General features: G+C 33.8%; 1 pseudogene; it reads left to right on the top strand.

Annotated features, from left to right (window-relative positions):
- Positions 1 to 226: 226 nt before the first annotated feature.
- LOC145689206 (NADH-ubiquinone oxidoreductase chain 4 pseudogene) lies at positions 227 to 1,566 on the top strand (annotated as a pseudogene).
- Positions 1,567 to 9,125: the final 7,559 nt, after the last annotated feature.

The raw sequence follows: 9,125 nt of genomic DNA on the forward strand, positions 1-9,125 counted from the left end.
GTTATTCAACATAAGCACTTACTGATGGTTTTATTAAGACTTGAATTCATTGTGTTGATAAGTTTTTTCTTCTATCTTATTCTTTAGGCAGTTTGTATGTTGAAAACTATTTTTGTTTATTATTTCTAACTTTTAGTGTTAGCGAGGGTAGCTTAGGCTTGTCAATTTTAGTGTCTATTGTCCGAACTCATGGAGATGATTACTTGAATTCTTTAGTTGTATTACGATGTTAAAATATTTAATATTTATGTTGTTTTTAATACCTTTAGGCTTTAATTTTAAATTATGGTGAGTTGTTCAGTTTTGTCTTATTAGAGTTTGTTTTTTATTTATAATAAGAAATAGTATAGGGCTGGTTCCTTGGGAGGTAGGTTATTATTTGTGGAGAGATAGTTTGAGATATTCGTTGATTTTATTAAGTATTTGAATTGTTATTCTTATAATTATGGCTAGAGAAAGTGTATTGAGAAGTTCATTTTATAGTACGAGTTTTATTAGTTTAGTTTTATTATTACTTGTATTACTCTACTTGAGATTTTCTTCTTCTAGATTGTTTATGTTTTATTTTTTTGAGGGCTCATTAATTCCTACATTATTTTTAATTTTGGGTTGAGGTTATCAACCCGAACGGGTGCAGGCAGGGATATACTTGTTGTTTTATACCTTGTTTGCTTCGCTGCCACTTTTGATTGGTATTTTTTATTTGGAATATGTTAAGGGTAGCTTATTGATGATTAATATGAGAAGTGTAATAGATTTAGGAATTACATATTATATATGATATTTTGCTTTAGTTGTTGCTTTTTTAATTAAAATGCCTATATTTCTAGTTCATCTTTGATTACCTAAGGCACATGTTGAAGCACCCGTAAGTGGTTCAATACTTTTGGCAGGAGTTTTATTGAAGCTAGGAGGGTATGGACTATTACGTATTTTATATTTTATAGAAAATGTAGCTGTAAATATAAATTTAATTTGATTTGGTATTAGAGTTGTAGGTATTTGATAAGTTAGATAGTATGCTTACGACAAGTTGATGTAAAGTCTTTAATTGCTTATTCTTCTGTTGCTCACATAGGCTTAGTGTTGATGGGCCTTCTAACGATGGGATTATGGGGATTTAGAGGTGCCCTTACATTAATAATTGCTCACGGTCTATGTTCTTCAGGATTATTTTGCCTTGCAAATATTTCTTATGAACGTTTAGGAAGTCGAAGACTGTTACTTAATCGAGGAATATTATCTTTTATGCCGAGTCTAGGGCTGTGATGATTTTTACTAAGAATTGCTAATATAGCTGCGCCGCCAACATTAAATTTATTAGGAGAAATTAGTCTGTTAAATAGAATTGTTGGTTGATCTTGGTTGAGTATATTAGGTTTAGCTTTACTTTCTTTTTTTAGAGCTGGTTATAGATTGTATTTATATTCATATACTCAACATGGAATGCCTTATTCTAATTTATATTCTTGTTGGGGGGGAAGTGTACGAGAATATTTATTATTGATATTACACTGATTGCCTTTAAATTTATTGATCTTTTTTGCGGGGCCGAGATTCTTATGATTGTAGTTGCTTGAGTAGTTTAGAATAAAATTTTAGTTTGTGGAACTAAAGAAGGTTTATTGCCCTTAAACCATGGTTTGACCTTTTTCAATTTGTGTGACTAGATTTGCCTTTTTAAATAGAATAAGTGTTTTTTATTTATAATAGGCTTGAGTTTTTTAATTAATAGATATAGCGTATTTATTGAGTGAGAAGTTATTTCTTTTAATAGAAATAAAATTATTATAACTCTTCTATTTGATTGAATATCATTTATATTTATAAGATTTGTACTTTATATTTCTAGAATGGTAATTTATTACAGTGGACAGTATATAGGATCTGAACGATATCTCAATCGGTTTATTATACTTGTATTAATATTTGTTCTTTCGATAGTTTTATGGATTGTTTCTCCTAACTTAATTAGAATCCTCCTTGGGTGAGATGGACTAGGATTAGTATCATATTGTTTAGTTATTTATTATGAAAATGTGCTGTCTTATAATGGTGGCATGTTAACCGCCCTTTCTAATCGTATTGGAGACGTAGCAATTTTATTAGCTATTGCTTGAATATTGAATTATGGAAGTTGAAATTATGTCTTTTATTTGCATAGAGTTTGAAACGGACTAAATTCTGTACAGTTACTTAAACTTAATGTTTAGGCTGAACTAAGCCAATTTTATACTACACCTTTCTCTCATACAAGAAGAAGATGATTTAATCAGTAATAGCTGGTGTAGCCAATTTTGAAACGTTCTTTTCCAGGAATGAGAAAATCTCGAGAACAAACCAAAAATCCTGGATGGTATCGCCAATTTTGTAACGTCCTGCTTTAGGGACATAAAAGTAAATGAAAACATACCAAACAACATTTTAGATTGAATTATCAATTTGTAATCACTTAATTCTGTTAAAGTAAAGAACGAGAACTGATTTCTTATTTACATACGCATCGGAATTTTGAAAGCAATCTCAGATTCTTGTCAAGTGGTAGACCGTCAATGAGATTTTAGCAACTGTGCTATCTAGCACATGTTCGACATCAACTTGCACTTTATGTTACTATTATCCTATAATCTATGTACTTAATATGAATTACTGGTACGGAATCATACATTGAAGTTCAAGTTATCATTTATTGTAAAAAAAATCGAATTATAGCTTAAGAAAAACGGTTATAAATTTTGAAATCTTGTTTCAGAATAAATTAGATTCTTTACATTGTTTTAGTGTTACATTCGGATAAACATTATGGCAATTGTATGTAGTTTACATATTCGTAGCTTACCGGTACAAATAAGAAAGAAGAAGAAAAAAAATTAACTTTTAAACATATAGATGATACATTATAATTAGCTTCTTAGGCAGGTTTACATAGAATATTACGTTCCAATGGAACAATCCTATTAATTCTCACTATTCATTGATCCATTCATTTTCGTTCAAGACTCAGGAAAGTGTGAAGAATAAAAAAAATTATGAAGAAGTAAAATATGCTCCGTGCACTTACGTCACGTGTTGCATACGTGCCCACTTGTGTCATTTTAACATCTATATACTACATTAGTATTATTATTATTATTCCTTCTTAGGAATCGTTTCATAAATTATATCTGTAGCATATTCCAAGTTTATTTCTATGACACTGGGTCACATTTTTCTGTAATATAACAACACTGCATCGATTATCAATATGAATGAACATGATCTATATTTATATACAAATGAGTATGAAAAAAAATATATCTACTATATTTATCACTTTCCTGACTATATTGTGAACATGACATTTCAGTATATGGAAATACGAGAACGACAAGTTGAGCATAGCTAACCTAACCTTTAAGACTGCACGAGGACATCATATTAGAACTCTGTACCGGAAGCTAAGTTTTTGATTTTTTTACCGAATGCATACTATCATTTCATAATAATATCAGTCTTAATAATTATATTAATGGAAGTATCACGATAATCCTGTTAGATGCGTGGCACAACACGAGATTTTATTTACACATGTGTGTCATGCTATTGATGTACTGAATAAAAATTTCACAAACAGTCATTAAGTTGCAAATAGTTTGGGTTTTATAGCACCACTGGTACCCTTGCTGTCATCAACCTGAATGGTTCCCGGTTCAGGATAAATAAGTAAGGAAAGTTTTTACCTTATGACACGTTGGTTGTATCCTCCTCACTCCTCCGGATCCCACCTTTTCACGAATCCATGGAATTGTGCACTCCGAAGCATTGACGATAATACATCCAACTTTAAACCACCTGACACCTACTATTTTCAGCATTCATAGGTGGTTGCATCAGGCGACGATTTACCAAAATTGTTAAAGATTAATTTAGCCTTCGACATCCAATTCTTTTATTCCAATTATTTCTAGGTTGGATCAAAACACAAATTTTGATGAGGTTGAGTCCTAAAAGTACGATTTACGTATTTAAATTTCAAATTATCATGGATGACCGAAGGGGTCGCCTATTTCTTAGCACGGTAAAGATGGCTGAGCATCATGCAATACCTGGCGGCTACATAGCTCAACTACACGATATTTTTCATATTGTAAAACTTAATATTCTATTGTAGTTACTCCCCTAAAATTTGAGAACTTAATGAATTAATAATATTTATAATATATTTAATGAGACACATAATTCCTCAAACTAAAAACAGAATATTGATAATTCTCACCTAGTCGTGTCTGTCTATTTACTTGAAGAGCACCAATCGATGTTCACGACATTTTCATATCTTCTTACCCGGCTATCGCCATCTTGGCCTCGCTACCCAGCATGCCGCAAGCACAAGACAATTGAATGCCATGAACCGATGCTCGACACGACTGATTATACAATGTCATGGGTGAGTGTTATGGAAATAAGAATTTTACTATTACAGTGTTAATAGAATCTACCTAGCAAATTTAGAAGAATCCGATATAATATTAAATCATTTGTAATTGATATTAGTTATATGTGAATATAGTGGATAGTTATAGAATAACCCCACCATCCAGTGAATTGTATTAATAGTAAAGAAACATTTCAACAACTAACGTTAATAACTAACACGTAAAAACAAATAAAACATGTATTTGAACTAATGGCATGACAATACCAAATGGGGGCCACTTAACAACGGTAAAACAATAACAATGTAAAGTACCGGTAAAACAGTAACAATGTAAAGTACCGGTAAAACAGTAACAATGTAAAGTACCGGTAAAAGGGTACGTTACATTTTTCCCAGCGACCTCGAAAAAAATATTTTTAATTTTTTTTAAGTTAAAGTTGTTCGGAATCTTTTAATAACTCAATTCGCTTCTCTTCTGAACAATTAAATAATTTAACATTTATTAAATTTTGGACTGGTACTTCTCTCCCCTTTAAATCCTTTAAAAATACAGAATTATGTTGCAGTTTTGACACAACATAAGGTCCAGTAAACACAGGAAAATATTTGTGCGTGACCTTTTTGAAAGCGTCCCAAAGAAAATGAGTTTTCACCATGACTAGATTCCCTTCTTTAATTTCAACTACATTCTTTTTCAATTTCCTCTTCCTCTTCGACAACAAACGAGGTTCTATTTGTATCAACCTCCTTGAATTTTCTACATTTTGAAGTTCAGGAGGCCAAGGAAATTTCTCCCGAAACCTATCTGCAGCCGAAAAAGAAATGAACACTTCTGCGGGTGTGCAATTTATAGAACTATTGTAAGAATAGTTTAATAGGTCTTGGGCGATCTTCAAGACATTTTTCCATTTGGTATGATTACTACTACATAGCAATCTGATGATCCTATTCAAATCACGATGCGATCTCTCAAGTATCCCATTTGCCCGTGCGTTATAAGGAGATATCAGAATATGCTGCATCTGATGTTCCTTACAGTAATCCTTCCACCTCTGAGAAACAAACTGTGGGCCCTGATCAGAGACGATATAACTTGGGTATGGACAGAGATAAAAGTAATCTTTCTCTAAAGTCCGGATAATTTCAGCTGTTGTTGCTGTCCTTAAAGGTAGGTAACAAAGGAATCTGGAGTACATCAACAATTGACAATACATAGTAATATCATAGCTACATGGGAGCTTACCCACGAGGTCAACACACACCTTGTAATGTGGTTTATCTGCCTCAATATGCAAATCTTCGCGAGAGATAGCTCTGTTCGAAATTTTCGTTCGCGCGCACGATTCACAATTATTTATATGTTGCCGAAACGTTCGCTTTTGACCTTTCCAAAAGAATAGCTCTTGCACTAATTTCATGCATTTAGCAACGCCAAAATGTGTCATGAATATGTTTTACTGTTCTTTCAATCAGAGATTGTGGAATCACCAGCAGCCAATTCTTAGTTTTTGAATTTTGAATATAAATTAGATTATTTATAACCTTGATTCTAGAGTTCACAGATTCCGAATTCATTTTAGCTCTCAACTCACGACAGTACTTGTCTGATGCTTGCATTCGAGCCAACTCGTTTGTATCAAACAAGGTATTCTCATTGTAATTTATGAAATTTACATGATAGTCCTCCAATTTGGCAGGGAGTTCAGGAGAATTCCTACTCAATATATCTGCAATTTTATTATCTACTCCCTTGATATGCTCAAATCGGAGATCAAACCTTTGGAGTTTCAACAAAATTTTGGTCGTTCTAGGGTCAAGGTTTTGCAAAGTGAAAGCATAGGTCACTGCACTATTGTCACAGTGAACCGTCACCTTCCTGCCTAATATATAGTACGAAAAATGTTCACATAGGAACAGAACAGCTAGTAACTCTAATTGAAAAATCGAGTAAGACACTTCATGGAGTTTTAATTTTCGACTCGCGTATTCGATGACCAAAAGTTCTCCATCCTCGTCATATTGAGCCAGATAACCCGCCAAATTTTCTAACGAAGCGTCCGAAAATAGATGAAAAGGCTTGTTGAAATCTGGTTGACTAAGTGCAGGAGGTTCACTTAGTAACTGTCTCAATTGTTGAAATCTCTCCATTAGTTCCTCCGTAAAACAATACTTCCTATCTTTCTTTAACAGGTCAAAGAATGGAGCCGTTAACGCAGCAAATTGAGGAATAAATTTTCTCCTCCACGAAAGGATACCTAAAAAGGATCTTAACTTATTTTTGTTTTTAGGAATCGGAAAACACTTAATGGCTTCATTCTGTTTAGGGTTCGGCTTCAATTCCTTTCCATTCACTACATGTCCAAGAAACGAAATTTCAGTTTTTACAAATTGACACTTCTTAAAATTTAAGGCAAAATTTCCAAATTCGAGAATTTTGAAGAGGGTTTCTAAATTTTCAAAATGTTCAGTTAAGTTTGAACTAAAACATAACAAATCGTCCAGATAGACTACCACAAACATTCTAGTGTTTAGACCGAAATATGAATTCATAACATTTTGAAATATACTAGGACTAGACTTGAGTCCCATTGGTAAGACACATAAAACATACTGTCGTCCTAGATAAATAAAGCTAGTGCATGAAAGGGAATCAGGATGAAGCCGAACACCATAGTAACCCATGGTGGCATCCATTGAACTAAAGATTTTTGCACCAGATATTCGAGAAAGTATTTCGTTAATCGGTTCAACTTGAATTTTAGGGTTTATGACTTTCAAATTCAGGGATCTGAGGTCGATCACTGGCCTCACCCCCCCTGAAGCCTTTCTCACGCAGTGGATGGGGTTTCTATAGCTACTAGCTTGTTCTTTAGCTATCCCCAACTTTATCCACTTATTGAGTTCTTCCTCGAATTTTTCCTGCATAGCTTGGGGAATGGGATATATTTTTCCCACAAGAGGGTCTTGATCTCTAAGCTCAATCTTATAAGGCTCACAATTTATCGGTTTGGGGTATTCGCAAAATAAATGGTTGTATTTCAATAACAAATCTTTTAGTTTCATTTTAGTGTTTCTATCTAAATCAACACGATTATCTACGTATTCCTGGATTTCTGTTTTTGAAATTTCACCATAGTCGTGTTTTTGTTCCTCAGAAGGGGAAAGATTTTTATTTAATTCAGTTGACGATTTAGCATTTTCCACATGAATTAATAATATATTCGGGTACGAAAGGTCCAACGTCACTTCTTCTTGATAATTATTTTTCAATACTAATTTTCTATTACTACTATCTAAAGTGACTTGAAACTTCGCGAAGAAAGGTGACCCCAATAGCAGACCAGCTTTCATGTCTTTTACTACGAAAACGGGAACATCAAAAAGATTATCTTGTATATTTAACGTTAGTTCCAACAATCCTTTCACTGGGAAGCTATCTTTTCCCGCAAATGCATTTAAATGTACACTGGGTACAGGTTGGAGTTTGGCCGAACGAAAAGAATTTTGTAAGGTTTGCCAAATGTTATAATTTAGGAGGTTTAACTCAGCCCCTGTATCCAGGATACACTTTATCTGTGTTTCCCCCACTTTACAATCTAGAGAAGGGGAAGGATATATCTCGAAATTTTGATTAGCTATATTTCCTTCCTCTTCTTCTTTTAAAACAAAGTATGTTAATAACTTCAAAGAGGGTAATACAAGCTCACTTTTTTTGGAACTACTTCATCTCTAATTTCAAAACGTTCTTTTGAGAGAAGTTCAGTCGAGCAGCCATCGCCTCCCCTTAATGACGACTGCTCAATATGTTTTCCTGATTAATAACAGGATTACTAACAAACTGAGAAACATGATTGTTGTTATTGTTACTAACTGGCTCCGCTGCAACTGAAGAATACGGCGGATTCAGTGCAGATGTGACCGTAGTCACTATAGGCATGTTCGAAGAAAATGGAGATGTCACCATTGGACCAGACAGGAATTGACCAACAGGTGGTTTTATACTGTTAAAAGTATACATTCCTGGTACCGCATATGATACCGGTACTTGACCATACATCATGGGGAATGGTGGCATAGGTCTAGTTATGTTACGATTTTCCCAGGCGGATTTTAGATTTTTAGGTTTCTTCCAATTTGATCGATTAAATTTTCTAGGTTTAGTATTATCAAAATTATTATCTTTACCTAACCCTTCTCTGTTCACTGGTTCCGTTTGCACCGCATTATCTATTTTATCGGAACGAGTTGTTGAGAGGAATGTTTTCCGAATTTGTGGTTTTCTATTTTGGAATTTTGCACCCCCATAACTTTCTGGAATAGAATTCGGACCACATTCCAACACTGCAATTCTTAAAATCAGATCTTGGACTGTACTAACTGAACTTAACTTCAGAATTTTAGATTCCTCCCCAGGAAGACAGTCCAAAATCAAGTCCTTTAACTCCTGATCCGATGGAGAAGTCACTATCGAATTATACTTTTCCACAATGTGACTGACAAACCCCAGAAGCGAAGAATGTTTTGATCTATCATATCGCAATGAATAGAGATGACGTTTCTGCGCCCTCTCCATTCGCTCCGATATGTACTGTATCTTGAATAATTTTATAAAATCATCAAAGGTTCGTATTTGTGAAGCAACACCTCTGTACCATATCTTGGCAGACTTTTCTAAAACCCGTCCTAATATATACAACCGATCCCTGTC

Source organism: Thermobia domestica, chromosome 7, assembly GCF_964235325.1.
Source record: "Thermobia domestica chromosome 7, izTheDome1.hap1.1, whole genome shotgun sequence".
Lineage (NCBI taxonomy): Eukaryota > Metazoa > Arthropoda > Insecta > Zygentoma > Lepismatidae > Thermobia > Thermobia domestica.